The 27,302-nt window shown below is 35.1% G+C and overlaps 13 non-coding genes across 13 annotated transcripts; all 13 read right to left on the bottom strand.

Annotated features, from left to right (window-relative positions):
• Positions 1-428: 428 nt before the first annotated feature.
• Positions 429-500, bottom strand: TRNAP-UGG (transfer RNA proline (anticodon UGG)). Its single transcript has one exon. It is a non-coding gene; the product is annotated as a tRNA-Pro (tRNA).
• Positions 501-1,564: 1,064 nt separating this feature from the next.
• On the bottom strand, positions 1,565-1,636 carry TRNAP-UGG (transfer RNA proline (anticodon UGG)). Its single transcript has one exon. It is a non-coding gene; the product is annotated as a tRNA-Pro (tRNA).
• A 2,126-nt stretch (positions 1,637-3,762) lies between these two features.
• TRNAP-UGG (transfer RNA proline (anticodon UGG)) lies at positions 3,763-3,834 on the bottom strand. Its single transcript has one exon. It is a non-coding gene; the product is annotated as a tRNA-Pro (tRNA).
• Positions 3,835-4,862: 1,028 nt separating this feature from the next.
• Positions 4,863-4,934, bottom strand: TRNAP-UGG (transfer RNA proline (anticodon UGG)). Its single transcript has one exon. It is a non-coding gene; the product is annotated as a tRNA-Pro (tRNA).
• Positions 4,935-5,998: 1,064 nt separating this feature from the next.
• TRNAP-UGG (transfer RNA proline (anticodon UGG)) lies at positions 5,999-6,070 on the bottom strand. The gene has a single exon. It is a non-coding gene; the product is annotated as a tRNA-Pro (tRNA).
• A 2,162-nt stretch (positions 6,071-8,232) lies between these two features.
• Positions 8,233-8,304, bottom strand: TRNAP-UGG (transfer RNA proline (anticodon UGG)). Its single transcript has one exon. It is a non-coding gene; the product is annotated as a tRNA-Pro (tRNA).
• Positions 8,305-10,430: 2,126 nt separating this feature from the next.
• Positions 10,431-10,502, bottom strand: TRNAP-UGG (transfer RNA proline (anticodon UGG)). The gene has a single exon. It is a non-coding gene; the product is annotated as a tRNA-Pro (tRNA).
• Positions 10,503-11,566: 1,064 nt separating this feature from the next.
• TRNAP-UGG (transfer RNA proline (anticodon UGG)) lies at positions 11,567-11,638 on the bottom strand. The gene has a single exon. It is a non-coding gene; the product is annotated as a tRNA-Pro (tRNA).
• A 1,027-nt stretch (positions 11,639-12,665) lies between these two features.
• Positions 12,666-12,737, bottom strand: TRNAP-UGG (transfer RNA proline (anticodon UGG)). The gene has a single exon. It is a non-coding gene; the product is annotated as a tRNA-Pro (tRNA).
• Positions 12,738-13,764: 1,027 nt separating this feature from the next.
• On the bottom strand, positions 13,765-13,836 carry TRNAP-UGG (transfer RNA proline (anticodon UGG)). The gene has a single exon. It is a non-coding gene; the product is annotated as a tRNA-Pro (tRNA).
• Positions 13,837-15,962: 2,126 nt separating this feature from the next.
• TRNAP-UGG (transfer RNA proline (anticodon UGG)) lies at positions 15,963-16,034 on the bottom strand. The gene has a single exon. It is a non-coding gene; the product is annotated as a tRNA-Pro (tRNA).
• Positions 16,035-17,098: 1,064 nt separating this feature from the next.
• Positions 17,099-17,170, bottom strand: TRNAP-UGG (transfer RNA proline (anticodon UGG)). Its single transcript has one exon. It is a non-coding gene; the product is annotated as a tRNA-Pro (tRNA).
• Positions 17,171-18,197: 1,027 nt separating this feature from the next.
• TRNAP-UGG (transfer RNA proline (anticodon UGG)) lies at positions 18,198-18,269 on the bottom strand. The gene has a single exon. It is a non-coding gene; the product is annotated as a tRNA-Pro (tRNA).
• Positions 18,270-27,302: the final 9,033 nt, after the last annotated feature.

Below are 27,302 nucleotides of genomic sequence, written 5' to 3'. Positions count from 1 at the left end.
CATGTCTAAGTATGAATAAAAATAGAATTCCGTATGTCAAAACATATATTTTTTTCCCCTTTGTTTGTTGTTAACAAAGATTTTGCAGTCTTAAGAAAGACTTTGCAGTCTTAAAAGCGTCATCTGAGCAGTTAGGACTTGCATTAATGACTTACGATAAACCATTGATTTTAAATGGTTGATAATGAAAACAACACATTTTTTATGATTTCTTTCATACAATTCTAAGTAAAAGCTAAACTTGTATTAATATAAGATGTTAGCTTTGAAAGGTGATATCAGAAGCACCAGGAAATATATATATTGATGGTGGCATGCCAACATCTTGTCTGTGGAGCACTTGAAGGGTTTTGCTACAAATGATTTTTGCTGACTATATTAAACACAGTTGGAAGCTACGTGTTTCAAAAGAAAAACAACAATTGCTTGGGCTCGTCCGGGATTTGAACCCGGGACCTCTCGCACCCAAAGCGAGAATCATACCCCTAGACCAACGAGCCATTACATTAGTTGGGTTTTAGGAAAAAAATTGCCAGACTAACATTAGTTGGGTTTTAGGAAAAAAATTGCCAGACTAACGCGCCAGACAGCGTTTGTGTTCTCAAAATAGAAACAAAGTTTTCGTTTTGAAGTGAGGATTTTAAATTTCCTCAATAGGATCTGTTTTTCCAATATCATTTTCATTGTATGGGTAAATTAACAGTTGAGGTTTATGTACGATGGTGATAAATCATATTGACAGTTGTCAAAGTTGAGTCTGTTTCTGGTCAAATTGCTGGGGAAGACTTAAAATGTCCATTCATTTCTTAATTGTTTATGAGGGCTTTGTTGGTTTAGGAGAAATTTGTGGTTCAAATATATGTTGGAAAAGCACATGAAGGATTTAACTTTCTTTCTCATATTCTGCATGCTATCACCATGTTGAAAATAAAGTAAAGATGTGCAGAGGAGAAATTAATTATAAATAGTCTTGTGCAAAATAATGTTTGGGGAGGTTGGCCTGGTTCCATAACTTGAATCCACAGCCGAACGTAACGACTGCCTTGAATTTACCTTTACAGTTTTATTCATCGATACATTCAGGCGTGTACTGGAAGGAATTTGATTCAAACCTACCCTCTCCAACACATATTTGCACATGTCTAAGTATGAATAAAAATAGAATTCCGTATGTCAAAACATATATTTTTTTCCCTTTTGTTTGTTGTTAACAAAGATTTTGCAGTCTTAAGAAAGACTTTGCAGTCTTAAATGCGTCATCTGAGCAGTTAGGACTTGCATTAATGACTTACGATAAACCATTGATTTTAAATGGTTGATAATGAAAACAACACATTTTTTATGATTTCTCTCATACAATTCTAAATAAAAGCTAAACTTGTATTAATATAAGATGTTAGCTTTGAAAGGTGATATCAGAAGCACCAGGAAATATATATATTGATGGTGGCATGCCAACATCTTCTCTGTGGAGCACTTGAAGGGTTTTGCTACAAATGATTTTTGCTGACTATATTAAACACAGTTGGAAGCTACGTGTTTCAAAAAAAAGTAGCAATTGCTTGGGCTCGTCCGGGATTTGAACCCGGGACCTCTCGCACCCAAAGCGAGAATCATACCCCTAGACCAACGAGCCATTACATTAGTTAGGTTTTAGGAAAAAAATTGCCAGACTAACGCGCCAGACAGCGTTTGTGTTCTCAAAATAGAAACAAAGTTTTCGTTTTGAAGTGAGGATTTTAAATTTCCTCAATAGGATCTGTTTTTCCAATATCATTTTCATTGTATGGGTAAATTAACAGTTGAGGTTTATGTACGATGGTGATAAATCATATTGACAGTTGTCAAAGTTGAGTCTGTTTCTGGTCAAATTGCTGGGGAAGACTTAAAATGTCCATTCATTTCTTAATTGTTTATGAGGGCTTTGTTGGTTTAGGAGAAATTTGTGGTTCAAATATATGTTGGAAAAGCACATGAAGGATTTAACTTTCTTTCTCATATTCTGCATGCTATCACCATGTTGAAAATAAAGTAAAGATGTGCAGAGGAGAAATTAATTATAAATAGTCTTGTGCAAAATAATGTTTGGGGAGGTTGGCCTGGTTCCATAACTTGAATCCACAGCCGAACGTAACGACTGCCTTGAATTTACCTTTACAGTTTTATTCATCGATACATTCAGGCGTGTACTGGAAGGAATTTGATTCAAACCTACCCTCTCCAACACATATTTGCACATGTCTAAGTATGAATAAAAATAGAATTCCGTATGTCAAAACATATATTTTTCCCCTTTCTTTGTTGTTAACAAAGATTTTGCAGTCTTAAGAAAGACTTTGCAGTCTTAAAAGCGTCATCTGAGCAGTTAGGACTTGCATTAATGACTTACGATAAACCATTGATTTTAAATGGTTGATAATGAAAACAACACATTTTTTATGATTTCTCTCATACAATTCTAAGTAAAAGCTAAACTTGTATTTATATAAGATGTTAGCTTTGAAAGGTGATATCAGAAGCACCAGGAAATATATATATTGATGGTGGCATGCCAACATCTTGTCTGTGGAGCACTTGAAGGGTTTTGCTACAAATGATTTTTGCTGACTATATTAAACACAGTTGGAAGCTACGTGTTTCAAAAGAAAAACAACAATTGCTTGGGCTTGTCCGGGATTTGAACCCGGGACCTCTCGCACCCAAAGCGAGAATCATACCCCTAGACCAACGAGCCATTACATTAGTTGGGTTTTAGGAAAAAAATTGCCAGACTAACGCGCCAGACAGCGTTTGTGTTCTCAAAATAGAAACAAAGTTTTCGTTTTGAAGTGAGGATTTTAAATTTCCTCAATAGGATCTGTTTTTCCAATATCATTTTCATTGTATGAGTAAATTAACAGTTGAGGTTTATGTACGATGGTGATAAATCATATTGACAGTTGTCAAAGTTGAGTCTGTTTCTGGTCAAATTGCTGGGGAAGACTTAAAATGTCCATTCATTTCTTAATTGTTTATGAGGGCTTTGCTGGTTTAGGAGAAATTTGTGGTTCAAATATATGTTGGAAAAGCACATGAAGGATTTAACTTTCTTTCTCATATTCTGCATGCTATCACCATGTTGAAAATAAAGTAAAGATGTGCAGAGGAGAAATTAATTATAAATAGTCTTGTGCAAAATAATGTTTGGGGAGGTTGGCCTGGTTCCATAACTTGAATCCACAGCCGAACGTAACGACTGCCTTGAATTTACCTTTACAGTTTTATTCATCGATACATTCAGGCGTGTACTGGAAGGAATTTGATTCAAACCTACCCTCTCCAACACATATTTGCACATGTCTAAGTATGAATAAAAATAGAATTCCGTATGTCAAAACATATATTTTTTTCCCCTTTCTTTGTTGTTAACAAAGATTTTGCAGTCTTAAGAAAGACTTTGCAGTCTTAAAAGCGTCATCTGAGCAGTTAGGACTTGCATTAATGACTTACGATAAACCATTGATTTTAAATGGTTGATAATGAAAACAACACATTTTTTATGATTTCTCTCATACAATTCTAAGTAAAAGCTAAACTTGTATTAATATAAGATGTTAGCTTTGAAAGGTGATATCAGAAGCACCAGGAAATATATATATTGATGGTGGCATGCCAACATCTTCTCTGTGGAGCACTTGAAGGGTTTTGCTACAAATGATTTTTGCTGACTATATTAAACACAGTTGGAAGCTACGTGTTTCTAAAGAAAAACACCAATTGCTTGGGCTCGTCCGGGATTTGAACCCGGGACCTCTCGCACCCAAAGCGAGAATCATACCCCTAGACCAACGAGCCATTACATTAGTTGGGTTTTAGGAAAAAAATTGCCAGACTAACGCGCCAGACAGCGTTTGTGTTCTCAAAATAGAAACAAAGTTTTCGTTTTGAAGTGAGGATTTTAAATTTCCTCAATAGGATCTGTTTTTCCAATATCATTTTCATTGTATGAGTAAATTAACAGTTGAGGTTTATGTACGATGGTGATAAATCATATTGACAGTTGTCAAAGTTGAGTCTGTTTCTGGTCAAATTGCTGGGGAAGACTTAAAATGTCCATTCATTTCTTAATTGTTTATGAGGGCTTTGTTGGTTTAGGAGAAATTTGTGGTTCAAATATATGTTGGAAAAGCACATGAAGGATTTAACTTTCTTTCTCATATTCTGCATGCTATCACCATGTTGAAAATAAAGTAAAGATGTGCAGAGGAGAAATTAATTATAAATAGTCTTGTGCAAAATAATGTTTGGGGAGGTTGGCCTGGTTCCATAACTTGAATCCACAGCCGAACGTAACGACTGCCTTGAATTTACCTTCACAGTTTTATTCATCGATACATTCAGGCGTGTACTGGAAGGAATTTGATTCAAACCTACCCTCTCCAACACATATTTGCACATGTCTAAGTATGAATAAAAATAGAATTCCGTATGTCAAAACATATATTTTTTTCCCCTTTGTTTGTTGTTAACAAAGATTTTGCAGTCTTAAGAAAGACTTTGCAGTCTTAAAAGCGTCATCTGAGCAGTTAGGACTTGCATTAATGACTTACGATAAACCATTGATTTTAAATGGTTGATAATGAAAACAACAAATTTTTTATGATTTCTTTCATACAATTCTAAGTAAAAGCTAAACTTGTATTAATATAAGATGTTAGCTTTGAAAGGTGATATCAGAAGCACCAGGAAATATATATATTGATGGTGGCATGCCAACATCTTGTCTGTGGAGCACTTGAAGGGTTTTGCTACAAATGATTTTTGCTGACTATATTAAACACAGTTGGAAGCTACGTGTTTCAAAAGAAAAACAACAATTGCTTGGGCTCGTCCGGGATTTGAACCCGGGACCTCTCGCACCCAAAGCGAGAATCATACCCCTAGACCAACGAGCCATTACATTAGTTGGGTTTTAGGAAAAAAATTGCCAGACTAACATTAGTTGGGTTTTAGGAAAAAAATTGCCAGACTAACGCGCCAGACAGCGTTTGTGTTCTCAAAATAGAAACAAAGTTTTCGTTTTGAAGTGAGGATTTTAAATTTCCTCAATAGGATCTGTTTTTCCAATATCATTTTCATTGTATGGGTAAATTAACAGTTGAGGTTTATGTACGATGGTGATAAATCATATTGACAGTTGTCAAAGTTGAGTCTGTTTCTGGTCAAATTGCTGGGGAAGACTTAAAATGTCCATTCATTTCTTAATTGTTTATGAGGGCTTTGTTGGTTTAGGAGAAATTTGTGGTTCAAATATATGTTGGAAAAGCACATGAAGGATTTAACTTTCTTTCTCATATTCTGCATGCTATCACCATGTTGAAAATAAAGTAAAGATGTGCAGAGGAGAAATTAATTATAAATAGTCTTGTGCAAAATAATGTTTGGGGAGGTTGGCCTGGTTCCATAACTTGAATCCACAGCCGAACGTAACGACTGCCTTGAATTTACCTTTACAGTTTTATTCATCGATACATTCAGGCATGTACTGGAAGGAATTTGATTCAAACCTACCCTCTCCAACACATATTTGCACATGTCTAAGTATGAATAAAAATAGAATTCCGTATGTCAAAACATATATTTTTTTCCCTTTTGTTTGTTGTTAACAAAGATTTTGCAGTCTTAAGAAAGACTTTGCAGTCTTAAATGCGTCATCTGAGCAGTTAGGACTTGCATTAATGACTTACGATAAACCATTGATTTTAAATGGTTGATAATGAAAACAACACATTTTTTATGATTTCTCTCATACAATTCTAAATAAAAGCTAAACTTGTATTAATATAAGATGTTAGCTTTGAAAGGTGATATCAGAAGCACCAGGAAATATATATATTGATGGTGGCATGCCAACATCTTCTCTGTGGAGCACTTGAAGGGTTTTGCTACAAATGATTTTTGCTGACTATATTAAACACAGTTGGAAGCTACGTGTTTCAAAAAAAAGTAGCAATTGCTTGGGCTCGTCCGGGATTTGAACCCGGGACCTCTCGCACCCAAAGCGAGAATCATACCCCTAGACCAACGAGCCATTACATTAGTTAGGTTTTAGGAAAAAAATTGCCAGACTAACGCGCCAGACAGCGTTTGTGTTCTCAAAATAGAAACAAAGTTTTCGTTTTGAAGTGAGGATTTTAAATTTCCTCAATAGGATCTGTTTTTCCAATATCATTTTCATTGTATGGGTAAATTAACAGTTGAGGTTTATGTACGATGGTGATAAATCATATTGACAGTTGTCAAAGTTGAGTCTGTTTCTGGTCAAATTGCTGGGGAAGACTTAAAATGTCCATTCATTTCTTAATTGTTTATGAGGGCTTTGTTGGTTTAGGAGAAATTTGTGGTTCAAATATATGTTGGAAAAGCACATGAAGGATTTAACTTTCTTTCTCATATTCTGCATGCTATCACCATGTTGAAAATAAAGTAAAGATGTGCAGAGGAGAAATTAATTATAAATAGTCTTGTGCAAAATAATGTTTGGGGAGGTTGGCCTGGTTCCATAACTTGAATCCACAGCCGAACGTAACGACTGCCTTGAATTTACCTTTACAGTTTTATTCATCGATACATTCAGGCGTGTACTGGAAGGAATTTGATTCAAACCTACCCTCTCCAACACATATTTGCACATGTCTAAGTATGAATAAAAATAGAATTCCGTATGTCAAAACATATATTTTTCCCCTTTCTTTGTTGTTAACAAAGATTTTGCAGTCTTAAGAAAGACTTTGCAGTCTTAAAAGCGTCATCTGAGCAGTTAGGACTTGCATTAATGACTTACGATAAACCATTGATTTTAAATGGTTGATAATGAAAACAACACATTTTTTATGATTTCTCTCATACAATTCTAAGTAAAAGCTAAACTTGTATTTATATAAGATGTTAGCTTTGAAAGGTGATATCAGAAGCACCAGGAAATATATATATTGATGGTGGCATGCCAACATCTTGTCTGTGGAGCACTTGAAGGGTTTTGCTACAAATGATTTTTGCTGACTATATTAAACACAGTTGGAAGCTACGTGTTTCAAAAGAAAAACAACAATTGCTTGGGCTTGTCCGGGATTTGAACCCGGGACCTCTCGCACCCAAAGCGAGAATCATACCCCTAGACCAACGAGCCATTACATTAGTTGGGTTTTAGGAAAAAAATTGCCAGACTAACATTAGTTGGGTTTTAGGAAAAAAATTGCCAGACTAACGCGCCAGACAGCGTTTGTGTTCTCAAAATAGAAACAAAGTTTTCGTTTTGAAGTGAGGATTTTAAATTTCCTCAATAGGATCTGTTTTTCCAATATCATTTTCATTGTATGGGTAAATTAACAGTTGAGGTTTATGTACGATGGTGATAAATCATATTGACAGTTGTCAAAGTTGAGTCTGTTTCTGGTCAAATTGCTGGGGAAGACTTAAAATGTCCATTCATTTCTTAATTGTTTATGAGGGCTTTGTTGGTTTAGGAGAAATTTGTGGTTCAAATATATGTTGGAAAAGCACATGAAGGATTTAACTTTCTTTCTCATATTCTGCATGCTATCACCATGTTGAAAATAAAGTAAAGATGTGCAGAGGAGAAATTAATTATAAATAGTCTTGTGCAAAATAATGTTTGGGGAGGTTGGCCTGGTTCCATAACTTGAATCCACAGCCGAACGTAACGACTGCCTTGAATTTACCTTTACAGTTTTATTCATCGATACATTCAGGCGTGTACTGGAAGGAATTTGATTCAAACCTACCCTCTCCAACACATATTTGCACATGTCTAAGTATGAATAAAAATAGAATTCCGTATGTCAAAACATATATTTTTTTCCCTTTTGTTTGTTGTTAACAAAGATTTTGCAGTCTTAAGAAAGACTTTGCAGTCTTAAATGCGTCATCTGAGCAGTTAGGACTTGCATTAATGACTTACGATAAACCATTGATTTTAAATGGTTGATAATGAAAACAACACATTTTTTATGATTTCTCTCATACAATTCTAAATAAAAGCTAAACTTGTATTAATATAAGATGTTAGCTTTGAAAGGTGATATCAGAAGCACCAGGAAATATATATATTGATGGTGGCATGCCAACATCTTCTCTGTGGAGCACTTGAAGGGTTTTGCTACAAATGATTTTTGCTGACTATATTAAACACAGTTGGAAGCTACGTGTTTCAAAAAAAAGTAGCAATTGCTTGGGCTCGTCCGGGATTTGAACCCGGGACCTCTCGCACCCAAAGCGAGAATCATACCCCTAGACCAACGAGCCATTACATTAGTTAGGTTTTAGGAAAAAAATTGCCAGACTAACGCGCCAGACAGCGTTTGTGTTCTCAAAATAGAAACAAAGTTTTCGTTTTGAAGTGAGGATTTTAAATTTCCTCAATAGGATCTGTTTTTCCAATATCATTTTCATTGTATGGGTAAATTAACAGTTGAGGTTTATGTACGATGGTGATAAATCATATTGACAGTTGTCAAAGTTGAGTCTGTTTCTGGTCAAATTGCTGGGGAAGACTTAAAATGTCCATTCATTTCTTAATTGTTTATGAGGGCTTTGTTGGTTTAGGAGAAATTTGTGGTTCAAATATATGTTGGAAAAGCACATGAAGGATTTAACTTTCTTTCTCATATTCTGCATGCTATCACCATGTTGAAAATAAAGTAAAGATGTGCAGAGGAGAAATTAATTATAAATAGTCTTGTGCAAAATAATGTTTGGGGAGGTTGGCCTGGTTCCATAACTTGAATCCACAGCCGAACGTAACGACTGCCTTGAATTTACCTTTACAGTTTTATTCATCGATACATTCAGGCGTGTACTGGAAGGAATTTGATTCAAACCTACCCTCTCCAACACATATTTGCACATGTCTAAGTATGAATAAAAATAGAATTCCGTATGTCAAAACATATATTTTTCCCCTTTCTTTGTTGTTAACAAAGATTTTGCAGTCTTAAGAAAGACTTTGCAGTCTTAAAAGCGTCATCTGAGCAGTTAGGACTTGCATTAATGACTTACGATAAACCATTGATTTTAAATGGTTGATAATGAAAACAACACATTTTTTATGATTTCTCTCATACAATTCTAAGTAAAAGCTAAACTTGTATTAATATAAGATGTTAGCTTTGAAAGGTGATATCAGAAGCACCAGGAAATATATATATTGATGGTGGCATGCCAACATCTTCTCTGTGGAGCACTTGAAGGGTTTTGCTACAAATGATTTTTGCTGACTATATTAAACACAGTTGGAAGCTACGTGTTTCAAAAGAAAAACACCAATTGCTTGGGCTCTTCCGGGATTTGAACCCGGGACCTCTCGCACCCAAAGCAAGAATCATACCCCTAGACCAACGAGCCATTACATTAGTTGGGTTTTAGGAAAAAAATTGCCAGACTAACGCGCCAGACAGCGTTTGTGTTCTCAAAATAGAAACAAAGTTTTCGTTTTGAAGTGAGGATTTTAAATTTCCTCAATAGGATCTGTTTTTCCAATATCATTTTCATTGTATGGGTAAATTAACAGTTGAGGTTTATGTACGATGGTGATAAATCATATTGACAGTTGTCAAAGTTGAGTCTGTTTCTGGTCAAATTGCTGGGGAAGACTTAAAATTTCCATTCATTTCTTAATTGTTTATGAGGGCTTTGTTGGTTTAGGAGAAATTTGTGGTTCAAATATATGTTGGAAAAGCACATGAAGGATTCAACTTGCTTTCTCATATTCTGCATGCTATCACCATGTTGAAAATAAAGTAAAGATGTGCAGAGGAGAAATTAATTATAAATAGTCTTGTGCAAAATAATGTTTGGGGAGGTTGGCCTGGTTCCATAACTTGAATCCACAGCCGAACGTAACGACTGCCTTGAATTTACCTTCACAGTTTTATTCATCGATACATTCAGGCGTGTACTGGAAGGAATTTGATTCAAACCTACCCTCTCCAACACATATTTGCACATGTCTAAGTATGAATAAAAATAGAATTCCGTATGTCAAAACATATATTTTTTTCCCCTTTGTTTGTTGTTAACAAAGATTTTGCAGTCTTAAGAAAGACTTTGCAGTCTTAAAAGCGTCATCTGAGCAGTTAGGACTTGCATTAATGACTTACGATAAACCATTGATTTTAAATGGTTGATAATGAAAACAACACATTTTTTATGATTTCTCTCATACAATTCTAAGTAAAAGCTAAACTTGTATTAATATAAGATGTTAGCTTTGAAAGGTGATATCAGAAGCACCAGGAAATATATATATTGATGGTGGCATGCCAACATCTTGTCTGTGGAGCACTTGAAGGGTTTTGCTACAAATGATTTTTGCTGACTATATTAAACACAGTTGGAAGCTACGTGTTTCAAAAGAAAAACACCAATTGCTTGGGCTCGTCCGGGATTTGAACCCGGGACCTCTCGCACCCAAAGCGAGAATCATACCCCTAGACCAACGAGCCATTACATTAGTTGGGTTTTAGGAAAAAAATTGCCAGACTAACATTAGTTGGGTTTTAGGAAAAAAATTGCCAGACTAACGCGCCAGACAGCGTTTGTGTTTTCAAAATAGAAACAAAGTTTTCGTTTTGAAGTGAGGATTTTAAATTTCCTCAATAGGATCTGTTTTTCCAATATCATTTTCATTGTATGGGTAAATTAACAGTTGAGGTTTATGTACGATGGTGATAAATCATATTGACAGTTGTCAAAGTTGAGTCTGTTTCTGGTCAAATTGCTGGGGAAGACTTAAAATGTCCATTCATTTCTTAATTGTTTATGAGGGCTTTGTTGGTTTAGGAGAAATTTGTGGTTCAAATATATGTTGGAAAAGCACATGAAGGATTTAACTTTCTTTCTCATATTCTGCATGCTATCACCATGTTGAAAATAAAGTAAAGATGTGCAGAGGAGAAATTAATTATAAATAGTCTTGTGCAAAATAATGTTTGGGGAGGTTGGCCTGGTTCCATAACTTGAATCCACAGCCGAACGTAACGACTGCCTTGAATTTACCTTTACAGTTTTATTCATCGATACATTCAGGCGTGTACTGGAAGGAATTTGATTCAAACCTACCCTCTCCAACACATATTTGCACATGTCTAAGTATGAATAAAAATAGAATTCCGTATGTCAAAACATATATTTTTTTCCCTTTTGTTTGTTGTTAACAAAGATTTTGCAGTCTTAAGAAAGACTTTGCAGTCTTAAATGCGTCATCTGAGCAGTTAGGACTTGCATTAATGACTTACGATAAACCATTGATTTTAAATGGTTGATAATGAAAACAACACATTTTTTATGATTTCTCTCATACAATTCTAAGTAAAAGCTAAACTTGTATTAATATAAGATGTTAGCTTTGAAAGGTGATATCAGAAGCACCAGGAAATATATATATTGATGGTGGCATGCCAACATCTTCTCTGTGGAGCACTTGAAGGGTTTTGCTACAAATGATTTTTGCTGACTATATTAAACACAGTTGGAAGCTACGTGTTTCAAAAAAAAGTAGCAATTGCTTGGGCTCGTCCGGGATTTGAACCCGGGACCTCTCGCACCCAAAGCGAGAATCATACCCCTAGACCAACGAGCCATTACATTAGTTAGGTTTTAGGAAAAAAATTGCCAGACTAACGCGCCAGACAGCGTTTGTGTTCTCAAAATAGAAACAAAGTTTTCGTTTTGAAGTGAGGATTTTAAATTTCCTCAATAGGATCTGTTTTTCCAATATCATTTTCATTGTATGGGTAAATTAACAGTTGAGGTTTATGTACGATGGTGATAAATCATATTGACAGTTGTCAAAGTTGAGTCTGTTTCTGGTCAAATTGCTGGGGAAGACTTAAAATGTCCATTCATTTCTTAATTGTTTATGAGGGCTTTGTTGGTTTAGGAGAAATTTGTGGTTCAAATATATGTTGGAAAAGCACATGAAGGATTTAACTTTCTTTCTCATATTCTGCATGCTATCACCATGTTGAAAATAAAGTAAAGATGTGCAGAGGAGAAATTAATTATAAATAGTCTTGTGCAAAATAATGTTTGGGGAGGTTGGCCTGGTTCCATAACTTGAATCCACAGCCGAACGTAACGACTGCCTTGAATTTACCTTTACAGTTTTATTCATCGATACATTCAGGCGTGTACTGGAAGGAATTTGATTCAAACCTACCCTCTCCAACACATATTTGCACATGTCTAAGTATGAATAAAAATAGAATTCCGTATGTCAAAACATATATTTTTTCCCCTTTCTTTGTTGTTAACAAAGATTTTGCAGTCTTAAGAAAGACTTTGCAGTCTTAAAAGCGTCATCTGAGCAGTTAGGACTTGCATTAATGACTTACGATAAACCATTGATTTTAAATGGTTGATAATGAAAACAACACATTTTTTATGATTTCTCTCATACAATTCTAAGTAAAAGCTAAACTTGTATTAATATAAGATGTTAGCTTTGAAAGGTGATATCAGAAGCACCAGGAAATATATATATTGATGGTGGCATGCCAACATCTTCTCTGTGGAGCACTTGAAGGGTTTTGCTACAAATGATTTTTGCTGACTATATTAAACACAGTTGGAAGCTACGTGTTTCAAAAGAAAAACACCAATTGCTTGGGCTCGTCCGGGATTTGAACCCGGGACCTCTCGCACCCAAAGCGAGAATCATACCCCTAGACCAACGAGCCATTACATTAGTTGGGTTTTAGGAAAAAAATTGCCAGACTAACGCGCCAGACAGCGTTTGTGTTCTCAAAATAGAAACAAAGTTTTCGTTTTGAAGTGAGGATTTTAAATTTCCTCAATAGGATCTGTTTTTCCAATATCATTTTCATTGTATGAGTAAATTAACAGTTGAGGTTTATGTACGATGGTGATAAATCATATTGACAGTTGTCAAAGTTGAGTCTGTTTCTGGTCAAATTGCTGGGGAAGACTTAAAATGTCCATTCATTTCTTAATTGTTTATGAGGGCTTTGTTGGTTTAGGAGAAATTTGTGGTTCAAATATATGTTGGAAAAGCACATGAAGGATTTAACTTTCTTTCTCATATTCTGCATGCTATCACCATGTTGAAAATAAAGTAAAGATGTGCAGAGGAGAAATTAATTATAAATAGTCTTGTGCAAAATAATGTTTGGGGAGGTTGGCCTGGTTCCATAACTTGAATCCACAGCCGAACGTAACGACTGCCTTGAATTTACCTTTACAGTTTTATTCATCGATACATTCAGGCGTGTACTGGAAGGAATTTGATTCAAACCTACCCTCTCCAACACATATTTGCACATGTCTAAGTATGAATAAAAATAGAATTCCGTATGTCAAAACATATATTTTTTCCCCTTTCTTTGTTGTTAACAAAGATTTTGCAGTCTTAAGAAAGACTTTGCAGTCTTAAAAGCGTCATCTGAGCAGTTAGGACTTGCATTAATGACTTACGATAAACCATTGATTTTAAATGGTTGATAATGAAAACAACACATTTTTTATGATTTCTCTCATACAATTCTAAGTAAAAGCTAAACTTGTATTAATATAAGATGTTAGCTTTGAAAGGTGATATCAGAAGCACCAGGAAATATATATATTGATGGTGGCATGCCAACATCTTCTCTGTGGAGCACTTGAAGGGTTTTGCTACAAATGATTTTTGCTGACTATATTAAACACAGTTGGAAGCTACGTGTTTCAAAAGAAAAACACCAATTGCTTGGGCTCGTCCGGGATTTGAACCCGGGACCTCTCGCACCCAAAGCGAGAATCATACCCCTAGACCAACGAGCCATTACATTAGTTGGGTTTTAGGAAAAAAATTGCCAGACTAACGCGCCAGACAGCGTTTGTGTTCTCAAAATAGAAACAAAGTTTTCGTTTTGAAGTGAGGATTTTAAATTTCCTCAATAGGATCTGTTTTTCCAATATCATTTTCATTGTATGAGTAAATTAACAGTTGAGGTTTATGTACGATGGTGATAAATCATATTGACAGTTGTCAAAGTTGAGTCTGTTTCTGGTCAAATTGCTGGGGAAGACTTAAAATGTCCATTCATTTCTTAATTGTTTATGAGGGCTTTGTTGGTTTAGGAGAAATTTGTGGTTCAAATATATGTTGGAAAAGCACATGAAGGATTTAACTTTCTTTCTCATATTCTGCATGCTATCACCATGTTGAAAATAAAGTAAAGATGTGCAGAGGAGAAATTAATTATAAATAGTCTTGTGCAAAATAATGTTTGGGGAGGTTGGCCTGGTTCCATAACTTGAATCCACAGCCGAACGTAACGACTGCCTTGAATTTACCTTTACAGTTTTATTCATCGATACATTCAGGCGTGTACTGGAAGGAATTTGATTCAAACCTACCCTCTCCAACACATATTTGCACATGTCTAAGTATGAATAAAAATAGAATTCCGTATGTCAAAACATATATTTTTTCCCCTTTGTTTGTTGTTAACAAAGATTTTGAAGTCTTAAGAAAGACTTTGCAGTCTTAAAAGCGTCATCTGAGCAGTTAGGACTTGCATTAATGACTTACGATAAACCATTGATTTTAAATGGTTGATAATGAAAACAACACATTTTTTATGATTTCTCTCATACAATTCTAAGTAAAAGCTAAACTTGTATTAATATAAGATGTTAGCTTTGAAAGGTGATATCAGAAGCACCAGGAAATATATATATTGATGGTGGCATGCCAACATCTTCTCTGTGGAGCACTTGAAGGGTTTTGCTACAAATGATTTTTGCTGACTATATTAAACACAGTTGGAAGCTACGTGTTTCAAAAAAAAACAGCAATTGCTTGGGCTCGTCCAGGATTTGAACCCGGGACCTCTCGCACCCAAAGCGAGAATCATACCCCTAGACCAACGAGCCATTACATTAGTTGGGTTTTAGGAAAAAAATTGCCAGACTAACGCGCCAGACAGCGTTTGCGTTCTCAAAATAGAAACAAAGTTTTCGTTTTGAAGTGAGGATTTTAAATTTCCTCAATAGGATCTGTTTTTCCAATATCATTTTCATTGTATGGGTAAATTAACAGTTGAGGTTTATGTACGATGGTGATAAATCATATTGACAGTTGTCAAAGTTGAGTCTGTTTCTGGTCAAATTGCTGGGGAAGACTTAAAATTTCCATTCATTTCTTAATTGTTTATGAGGGCTTTGTTGGTTTAGGAGAAATTTGTGGTTCAAATATATGTTGGAAAAGCACATGAAGGATTTAACTTTCTTTCTCATATTCTGCATGCTATCACCATGTTGAAAATAAAGTAAAGATGTGCAGAGGAGAAATTAATTATAAATAGTCTTGTGCAAAATAATGTTTGGGGAGGTTGGCCTGGTTCCATAACTTGAATCCACAGCCGAACGTAACGACTGCCTTGAATTTACCTTTACAGTTTTATTCATCGATACATTCAGGCGTGTACTGTAAGGAATTTGATTCAAACCTACCCTCTCCAACACATATTTGCACATGTCTAAGTATGAATAAAAATAGAATTCCGTATGTCAAAACATATATTTTTTTCCACTTTGTTTGTTGTTAACAAAGATTTTGCAGTCTTAAGAAAGACTTTGCAGTCTTAAAAGCGTCATCTGAGCAGTTAGGACTTGCATTAATGACTTACGATAAACCATTGATTTTAAATGGTTGATAATGAAAACAACACATTTTTTATGATTTCTCTCATACAATTCTAAGTAAAAGCTAAACTTGTATTAATATAAGATGTTAGCTTTGAAAGGTGATATCAGAAGCACCAGGAAATATTTATATTGATGGTGGCATGCCAACATCTTCTCTGTGGAGCACTTGAAGGGTTTTGCTACAAATGATTTTTGCTGACTATATTAAACACAGTTGGAAGCTACGTGTTTCAAAAGAAAAACACCAATTGCTTGGGCTCGTCCGGGATTTGAACCCGGGACCTCTCGCACCCAAAGCGAGAATCATACCCCTAGACCAACGAGCCATTACATTAGTTGGGTTTTAGGAAAAAAATTGCCAGACTAACATTAGTTGGGTTTTAGGAAAAAAATTGCCAGACTAACGCGCCAGACAGCGTTTGTGTTCTCACAATAGAAACAAAGTTTTCGTTTTGAAGTGAGGATTTTAAATTTCCTCAATAGGATCTGTTTTTCCAATATCATTTTCATTGTATGGGTAAATTAACAGTTGAGGTTTATGTACGATGGTGATAAATCATATTGACAGTTGTCAAAGTTGAGTCTGTTTCTGGTCAAATTGCTGGGGAAGACTTAAAATGTCCATTCATTTCTTAATTGTTTATGAGGGCTTTGTTGGTTTAGGAGAAATATGTGGTTCAAATATATGTTGGAAAAGCACATGAAGGATTTAACTTTCTTTCTCATATTCTGCATGCTATCACCATGTTGAAAATAAAGTAAAGATGTGCAGAGGAGAAATTAATTATAAATAGTCTTGTGCAAAATAATGTTTGGGGAGGTTGGCCTGGTTCCATAACTTGAATCCACAGCCGAACGTAACGACTGCCTTGAATTTACCTTTACAGTTTTATTCATCGATACATTCAGGCGTGTACTGGAAGGAATTTGATTCAAACCTACCCTCTCCAACACATATTTGCACATGTCTAAGTATGAATAAAAATAGAATTCCGTATGTCAAAACATATATTTTTTCCCCTTTCTTTGTTGTTAACAAAGATTTTGCAGTCTTAAGAAAGACTTTGCAGTCTTAAAAGCGTCATCTGAGCAGTTAGGACTTGCATTAATGACTTACGATAAACCATTGATTTTAAATGGTTGATAATGAAAACAACACATTTTTTATGATTTCTCTCATACAATTCTAAGTAAAAGCTAAACTTGTATTAATATAAGATGTTAGCTTTGAAAGGTGATATCAGAAGCACCAGGAAATATATATATTGATGGTGGCATGCCAACATCTTCTCTGTGGAGCACTTGAAGGGTTTTGCTACAAATGATTTTTGCTGACTATATTAAACACAGTTGGAAGCTACGTGTTTCAAAAGAAAAACACCAATTGCTTGGGCTCGTCCGGGATTTGAACCCGGGACCTCTCGCACCCAAAGCGAGAATCATACCCCTAGACCAACGAGCCATTACATTAGTTGGGTTTTAGGAAAAAAATTGCCAGACTAACGCGCCAGACAGCGTTTGTGTTCTCAAAATAGAAACAAAGTTTTCGTTTTGAAGTGAGGATTTTAAATTTCCTCAATAGGATCTGTTTTTCCAATATCATTTTCATTGTATGAGTAAATTAACAGTTGAGGTTTATGTACGATGGTGATAAATCATATTGACAGTTGTCAAAGTTGAGTCTGTTTCTGGTCAAATTGCTGGGGAAGACTTAAAATGTCCATTCATTTCTTAATTGTTTATGAGGGCTTTGTTGGTTTAGGAGAAATTTGTGGTTCAAATATATGTTGGAAAAGCACATGAAGGATTTAACTTTCTTTCTCATATTCTGCATGCTATCACCATGTTGAAAATAAAGTAAAGATGTGCAGAGGAGAAATTAATTATAAATAGTCTTGTGCAAAATAATGTTTGGGGAGGTTGGCCTGGTTCCATAACTTGAATCCACAGCCGAACGTAACGACTGCCTTGAATTTACCTTTACAGTTTTATTCATCGATACATTCAGGCGTGTACTGGAAGGAATTTGATTCAAACCTACCCTCTCCAACACATATTTGCACATGTCTAAGTATGAATAAAAATAGAATTCCGTATGTCAAAACATATATTTTTTTCCCTTTTGTTTGTTGTTAACAAAGATTTTGCAGTCTTAAGAAAGACTTTGCAGTCTTAAATGCGTCATCTGAGCAGTTAGGACTTGCATTAATGACTTACGATAAACCATTGATTTTAAATGGTTGATAATGAAAACAACACATTTTTTATGATTTCTCTCATACAATTCTAAGTAAAAGCTAAACTTGTATTAATATAAGATGTTAGCTTTGAAAGGTGATATCAGAAGCACCAGGAAATATATATATTGATGGTGGCATGCCAACATCTTCTCTGTGGAGCACTTGAAGGGTTTTGCTACAAATGATTTTTGCTGACTATATTAAACACAGTTGGAAGCTACGTGTTTCAAAAAAAAGTAGCAATTGCTTGGGCTCGTCCGGGATTTGAACCCGGGACCTCTCGCACCCAAAGCGAGAATCATACCCCTAGACCAACGAGCCATTACATTAGTTAGGTTTTAGGAAAAAAATTGCCAGACTAACGCGCCAGACAGCGTTTGTGTTCTCAAAATAGAAACAAAGTTTTCGTTTTGAAGTGAGGATTTTAAATTTCCTCAATAGGATCTGTTTTTCCAATATCATTTTCATTGTATGGGTAAATTAACAGTTGAGGTTTATGTACGATGGTGATAAATCATATTGACAGTTGTCAAAGTTGAGTCTGTTTCTGGTCAAATTGCTGGGGAAGACTTAAAATGTCCATTCATTTCTTAATTGTTTATGAGGGCTTTGTTGGTTTAGGAGAAATTTGTGGTTCAAATATATGTTGGAAAAGCACATGAAGGATTTAACTTTCTTTCTCATATTCTGCATGCTATCACCATGTTGAAAATAAAGTAAAGATGTGCAGAGGAGAAATTAATTATAAATAGTCTTGTGCAAAATAATGTTTGGGGAGGTTGGCCTGGTTCCATAACTTGAATCCACAGCCGAACGTAACGACTGCCTTGAATTTACCTTTACAGTTTTATTCATCGATACATTCAGGCGTGTACTGGAAGGAATTTGATTCAAACCTACCCTCTCCAACACATATTTGCACATGTCTAAGTATGAATAAAAATAGAATTCCGTATGTCAAAACATATATTTTTTCCCCTTTGTTTGTTGTTAACAAAGATTTTGAAGTCTTAAGAAAGACTTTGCAGTCTTAAAAGCGTCATCTGAGCAGTTAGGACTTGCATTAATGACTTACGATAAACCATTGATTTTAAATGGTTGATAATGAAAACAACACATTTTTTATGATTTCTCTCATACAATTCTAAGTAAAAGCTAAACTTGTATTAATATAAGATGTTAGCTTTGAAAGGTGATATCAGAAGCACCAGGAAATATATATATTGATGGTGGCATGCCAACATCTTCTCTGTGGAGCACTTGAAGGGTTTTGCTACAAATGATTTTTGCTGACTATATTAAACACAGTTGGAAGCTACGTGTTTCAAAAAAAAACAGCAATTGCTTGGGCTCGTCCAGGATTTGAACCCGGGACCTCTCGCACCCAAAGCGAGAATCATACCCCTAGACCAACGAGCCATTACATTAGTTGGGTTTTAGGAAAAAAATTGCCAGACTAACGCGCCAGACAGCGTTTGCGTTCTCAAAATAGAAACAAAGTTTTCGTTTTGAAGTGAGGATTTTAAATTTCCTCAATAGGATCTGTTTTTCCAATATCATTTTCATTGTATGGGTAAATTAACAGTTGAGGTTTATGTACGATGGTGATAAATCATATTGACAGTTGTCAAAGTTGAGTCTGTTTCTGGTCAAATTGCTGGGGAAGACTTAAAATTTCCATTCATTTCTTAATTGTTTATGAGGGCTTTGTTGGTTTAGGAGAAATTTGTGGTTCAAATATATGTTGGAAAAGCACATGAAGGATTTAACTTTCTTTCTCATATTCTGCATGCTATCACCATGTTGAAAATAAAGTAAAGATGTGCAGAGGAGAAATTAATTATAAATAGTCTTGTGCAAAATAATGTTTGGGGAGGTTGGCCTGGTTCCATAACTTGAATCCACAGCCGAACGTAACGACTGCCTTGAATTTACCTTTACAGTTTTATTCATCGATACATTCAGGCGTGTACTGTAAGGAATTTGATTCAAACCTACCCTCTCCAACACATATTTGCACATGTCTAAGTATGAATAAAAATAGAATTCCGTATGTCAAAACATATATTTTTTTCCACTTTGTTTGTTGTTAACAAAGATTTTGCAGTCTTAAGAAAGACTTTGCAGTCTTAAAAGCGTCATCTGAGCAGTTAGGACTTGCATTAATGACTTACGATAAACCATTGATTTTAAATGGTTGATAATGAAAACAACACATTTTTTATGATTTCTCTCATACAATTCTAAGTAAAAGCTAAACTTGTATTAATATAAGATGTTAGCTTTGAAAGGTGATATCAGAAGCACCAGGAAATATTTATATTGATGGTGGCATGCCAACATCTTCTCTGTGGAGCACTTGAAGGGTTTTGCTACAAATGATTTTTGCTGACTATATTAAACACAGTTGGAAGCTACGTGTTTCAAAAGAAAAACACCAATTGCTTGGGCTCATCCGGGATTTGAACCCGGGACCTCTCGCACCCAAAGCGAGAATCATACCCCTAGACCAACGAGCCATTACATTAGTTGGGTTTTAGGAAAAAAATTGCCAGACTAACATTAGTTGGGTTTTAGGAAAAAAATTGCCAGACTAACGCGCCAGACAGCGTTTGTGTTCTCAAAATAGAAACAAAGTTTTCGTTTTGAAGTGAGGATTTTAAATTTCCTCAATAGGATCTGTTTTTCCAATATCATTTTCATTGTATGAGTAAATTAACAGTTGAGGTTTATGTACGATGGTGATAAATCATATTGACAGTTGTCAAAGTTGAGTCTGTTTCTGGTCAAATTGCTGGGGAAGACTTAAAATGTCCATTCATTTCTTAATTGTTTATGAGGGCTTTGTTGGTTTAGGAGAAATTTGTGGTTCAAATATATGTTGGAAAAGCACATGAAGGATTTAACTTTCTTTCTCATATTCTGCATGCTATCACCATGTTGAAAATAAAGTAAAGATGTGCAGAGGAGAAATTAATTATAAATAGTCTTGTGCAAAATAATGTTTGGGGAGGTTGGCCTGGTTCCATAACTTGAATCCACAGCCGAACGTAACGACTGCCTTGAATTTACCTTTACAGTTTTATTCATCGATATATTCAGGCTTGTACTGGAAGGAATTTGATTCAAACCTACCCTCTCCAACACATATTTGCACATGTCTAAGTATGAATAAAAATAGAATTCCGTATGTCAAAACATATATTTTTTCCCCTTTGTTTGTTGTTAACAAAGATTTTGAAGTCTTAAGAAAGACTTTGCAGTCTTAAAAGCGTCATCTGAGCAGTTAGGACTTGCATTAATGACTTACGATAAACCATTGATTTTAAATGGTTGATAATGAAAACAACACATTTTTTATGATTTCTCTCATACAATTCTAAGTAAAAGCTAAACTTGTATTAATATAAGATGTTAGCTTTGAAAGGTGATATCAGAAGCACCAGGAAATATATATATTGATGGTGGCATGCCAACATCTTCTCTGTGGAGCACTTGAAGGGTTTTGCTACAAATGATTTTTGCTGACTATATTAAACACAGTTGGAAGCTACGTGTTTCAAAAAAAAACAGCAATTGCTTGGGCTCGTCCAGGATTTGAACCCGGGACCTCTCGCACCCAAAGCGAGAATCATACCCCTAGACCAACGAGCCATTACATTAGTTGGGTTTTAGGAAAAAAATTGCCAGACTAACGCGCCAGACAGCGTTTGTGTTCTCAAAATAGAAACAAAGTTTTCGTTTTGAAGTGAGGATTTTAAAATTCCTCAATAGGATCTGTTTTTCCAATATCATTTTCATTGTATGGGTGAATTAACAGTTGAGGTTTATGTACGATGGTGATAAATCATATTGACAGTTGTCAAAGTTGAGTCTGTTTCTGGTCAAATTGCTGGGGAAGACTTAAAATGTCCATTCATTTCTTAATTGTTTATGAGGGCTTTGTTGGTTTAGGAGAAATTTGTGGTTCAAATATATGTTGGAAAAGCACATGAAGGATTTAACTTTCTTTCTCATATTCTGCATGCTATCACCATGTTGAAAATAAAGTAAAGATGTGCAGAGGAGAAATTAATTATAAATAGTCTTGTGCAAAATAATGTTTGGGGAGGTTGGCCTGGTTCCATAACTTGAATCCACAGCCGAACGTAACGACTGCCTTGAATTTACCTTTACAGTTTTATTCATCGATACATTCAGGCGTGTACTGGAAGGAATTTGATTCAAACCTACCCTCTCCAACACATATTTGCACATGTCTAAGTATGAATAAAAATAGAATTCCGTATGTCAAAACATATATTTTTTCCCCTTTGTTTGTTGTTAACAAAGATTTTGAAGTCTTAAGAAAGACTTTGCAGTCTTAAAAGCGTCATCTGAGCAGTTAGGACTTGCATTAATGACTTACGATAAACCATTGATTTTAAATGGTTGATAATGAAAACAACACATTTTTTATGATTTCTCTCATACAATTCTAAGTAAAAGCTAAACTTGTATTAATATAAGATGTTAGCTTTGAAAGGTGATATCAGAAGCACCAGGAAATATATATATTGATGGTGGCATGCCAACATCTTCTCTGTGGAGCACTTGAAGGGTTTTGCTACAAATGATTTTTGCTGACTATATTAAACACAGCTGGAAGCTACGTGTTTCAAAAAAAAACAGCAATTGCTTGGGCTCGTCCAGGATTTGAACCCGGGACCTCTCGCACCCAAAGCGAGAATCATACCCCTAGACCAACGAGCTATTACATTAGTTGGGTTTTAGGAAAAAAATTGCCAGACTAACGCGCCAGACAGCGTTTGTGTTCTCAAAATAGAAACAAAGTTTTCGTTTTGAAGTGAGGATTTTAAATTTCCTCAATAGGATCTGTTTTTCCAATATCATTTTCATTGTATGGGTAAATTAACAGTTGAGGTTTATGTACGATGGTGATAAATCATATTGACAGTTGTCAAAGTTGAGTCTGTTTCTGGTCAAATTGCTGGGGAAGACTTAAAATTTCCATTCATTTCTTAATTGTTTATGAGGGCTTTGTTGGTTTAGGAGAAATTTGTGGTTCAAATATATGTTGGAAAAGCACATGAAGGATTTAACTTTCTTTCTCATATTCTGCATGCTATCACCATGTTGAAAATAAAGTAAAGATGTGCAGAGGAGAAATTAATTATAAATAGTCTTGTGCAAAATAATGTTTGGGGAGGTTGGCCTGGTTCCATAACTTGAATCCACAGCCGAACGTAACGACTGCCTTGAATTTACCTTTACAGTTTTATTCATCGATACATTCAGGCGTGTACTGGAAGGAATTTGATTCAAACCTACCCTCTCCAACACATATTTGCACATGTCTAAGTATGAATAAAAATAGAATTCCGTATGTCAAAACATATATTTTTTCCCCTTTGTTTGTTGTTAACAAAGATTTTGAAGTCTTAAGAAAGACTTTGCAGTCTTAAAAGCGTCATCTGAGCAGTTAGGACTTGCATTAATGACTTACGATAAACCATTGATTTTAAATGGTTGATAATGAAAACAACACATTTTTTATGATTTCTCTCATACAATTCTAAGTAAAAGCTAAACTTGTATTAATATAAGATGTTAGCTTTGAAAGGTGATATCAGAAGCACCAGGAAATATATATATATTGATGGTGGCATGCCAACATCTTCTCTGTGGAGCACTTGAAGGGTTTTGCTACAAATGATTTTTGCTGACTATATTAAACACAGTTGGAAGCTACGTGTTTAAAAAAAAAACAGCAATTGCTTGGGCTCGTCCAGGATTTGAACCCGGGACCTCTCGCACCCAAAGCGAGAATCATACCCCTAGACCAACGAGCCATTACATTAGTTGGGTTTTAGGAAAAAAATTGCCAGACTAACGCGCCAGACAGCGTTTGCGTTCTCAAAATAGAAACAAAGTTTTCGTTTTGAAGTGAGGATTTTAAATTTCCTCAATAGGATCTGTTTTTCCAATATCATTTTCATTGTATGGGTAAATTAACAGTTGAGGTTTATGTACGATGGTGATAAATCATATTGACAGTTGTCAAAGTTGAGTCTGTTTCTGGTCAAATTGCTGGGGAAGACTTAAAATTTCCATTCATTTCTTAATTGTTTATGAGGGCTTTGTTGGTTTAGGAGAAATTTGTGGTTCAAATATATGTTGGAAAAGCACATGAAGGATTTAACTTTCTTTCTCATATTCTGCATGCTATCACCATGTTGAAAATAAAGTAAAGATGTGCAGAGGAGAAATTAATTATAAATAGTCTTGTGCAAAATAATGTTTGGGGAGGTTGGCCTGGTTCCATAACTTGAATCCACAGCCGAACGTAACGACTGCCTTGAATTTACCTTTACAGTTTTATTCATCGATACATTCAGGCGTGTACTGGAAGGAATTTGATTCAAACCTACCCTCTCCAACACATATTTGCACATGTCTAAGTATGAATAAAAATAGAATTCCGTATGTCAAAACATATATTTTTTTCCCCTTTGTTTGTTGTTAACAAAGATTTTGCAGTCTTAAGAAAGACTTTGCAGTCTTAAAAGCGTCATCTGAGCAGTTAGGACTTGCATTAATGACTTACGATAAACCATTGATTTTAAATGGTTGATAATGAAAACAACACATTTTTTATGATTTCTCTCATACAATTCTAAGTAAAAGCTAAACTTGTATTAATATAAGATGTTAGCTTTGAAAGGTGATATCAGAAGCACCAGGAAATATATATATATTGATGGTGGCATGCCAACATCTTCTCTGTGGAGCACTTGAAGGGTTTTGCTACAAATGATTTTTGCTGACTATATTAAACACAGTTGGAAGCTACGTGTTTCAAAAAAAAACAGCAATTGCTTGGGCTCGTCCAGGATTTGAACCCGGGACCTCTCGCACCCAAAGCGAGAATCATACCCCTAGACCAACGAGCCATTACATTAGTTGGGTTTTAGGAAAAAAATTGCCAGACTAACGCGCCAGACAGCGTTTGCGTTCTCAAAATAGAAACAAAGTTTTCGTTTTGAAGTGAGGATTTTAAATTTCCTCAATAGGATCTGTTTTTCCAATATCATTTTCATTGTATGGGTAAATTAACAGTTGAGGTTTATGTACGATGGTGATAAATCATATTGACAGTTGTCAAAGTTGAGTCTGTTTCTGGTCAAATTGCTGGGGAAGACTTAAAATTTCCATTCATTTCTTAATTGTTTATGAGGGCTTTGTTGGTTTAGGAGAAATTTGTGGTTCAAATATATGTTGGAAAAGCACATGAAGGATTTAACTTTCTTTCTCATATTCTGCATGCTATCACCATGTTGAAAATAAAGTAAAGATGTGCAGAGGAGAAATTAATTATAAATAGTCTTGTGCAAAATAATGTTTGGGGAGGTTGGCCTGGTTCCATAACTTGAATCCACAGCCGAACGTAACGACTGCCTTGAATTTACCTTTACAGTTTTATTCATCGATACATTCAGGCGTGTACTGGAAGGAATTTGATTCAAACCTACCCTCTCCAACACATATTTGCACATGTCTAAGTATGAATAAAAATAGAATTCCGTATGTCAAAACATATATTTTTTTCCCCTTTGTTTGTTGTTAACAAAGATTTTGCAGTCTTAAGAAAGACTTTGCAGTCTTAAAAGCGTCATCTGAGCAGTTAGGACTTGCATTAATGACTTACGATAAACCATTGATTTTAAATGGTTGATAATGAAAACAACACATTTTTTATGATTTCTCTCATACAATTCTAAATAAAAGCTAAACTTGTATTAATATAAGATGTTAGCTTTGAAAGGTGATATCAGAAGCACCAGGAAATATATATATATTGATGGTGTCATGCCAACATCTTCTCTGTGGAGCACTTGAAGGGTTTTGCTACAAATGATTTTTGCTGACTATATTAAACACAGTTGGAACTACGTGTTTCAAAAGAAAAACACCAATTGCTTGGGCTCGTCGGGGATTTGAACCCGGGACCTCTCGCACCCAAAGCGAGAATCATACCCCTAGACCAACGAGCCATTACATTAGTTGGGTTTTAGGAAAAAAATTGCCAGACTAACGCGCCAGACAGCGTTTGTGTTCTCAAAATAGAAACAAAGTTTTCGTTTTGAAGTGAGGATTTTAAAATTCCTCAATAGGATCTGTTTTTCCAATATCATTTTCATTGTATGGGTGAATTAACAGTTGAGGTTTATGTACGATGGTGATAAATCATATTGACAGTTGTCAAAGTTGAGTCTGTTTCTGGTCAAATTGCTGGGGAAGACTTAAAATGTCCATTCATTTCTTAATTGTTTATGAGGGCTTTGTTGGTTTAGGAGAAATTTGTGGTTCAAATATATGTTGGAAAAGCACATGAAGGATTTAACTTTCTTTCTCATATTCTGCATGCTATCACCATGTTGAAAATAAAGTAAAGATGTGCAGAGGAGAAATTAATTATAAATAGTCTTGTGCAAAATAATGTTTGGGGAGGTTGGCCTGGTTCCATAACTTGAATCCACAGCCGAACGTAACGACTGCCTTGAATTTACCTTTACAGTTTTATTCATCGATACATTCAGGCGTGTACTGGAAGGAATTTGATTCAAACCTACCCTCTCCAACACATATTTGCACATGTCTAAGTATGAATAAAAATAGAATTCCGTATGTCAAAACATATATTTTTTCCCCTTTGTTTGTTGTTAACAAAGATTTTGAAGTCTTAAGAAAGACTTTGCAGTCTTAAAAGCGTCATCTGAGCAGTTAGGACTTGCATTAATGACTTACGATAAACCATTGATTTTAAATGGTTGATAATGAAAACAACACATTTTTTATGATTTCTCTCATACAATTCTAAGTAAAAGCTAAACTTGTATTAATATAAGATGTTAGCTTTGAAAGGTGATATCAGAAGCACCAGGAAATATATATATTGATGGTGGCATGCCAACATCTTCTCTGTGGAGCACTTGAAGGGTTTTGCTACAAATGATTTTTGCTGACTATATTAAACACAGCTGGAAGCTACGTGTTTCAAAAAAAAACAGCAATTGCTTGGGCTCGTCCAGGATTTGAACCCGGGACCTCTCACACCCAAAGCGAGAATCATACCCCTAGACCAACGAGCCATTACATTAGTTGGGTTTTAGGAAAAAAATTGCCAGACTAACGCGCCAGACAGCGTTTGTGTTCTCAAAATAGAAACAAAGTTTTCGTTTTGAAGTGAGGATTTTAAATTTCCTCAATAGGATCTGTTTTTCCAATATCATTTTCATTGTATGGGTAAATTAACAGTTGAGGTTTATGTACGATGGTGATAAATCATATTGA

The sequence above is a fragment of the Pelobates fuscus genome, chromosome 6 (genome assembly GCF_036172605.1).
Source record: "Pelobates fuscus isolate aPelFus1 chromosome 6, aPelFus1.pri, whole genome shotgun sequence".
In the NCBI taxonomy this organism is placed as follows: domain Eukaryota; kingdom Metazoa; phylum Chordata; class Amphibia; order Anura; family Pelobatidae; genus Pelobates; species Pelobates fuscus.
Note: the sequence above shows the minus strand (reverse complement) of the source record. Positions and strands in the feature narration are given on the sequence as shown.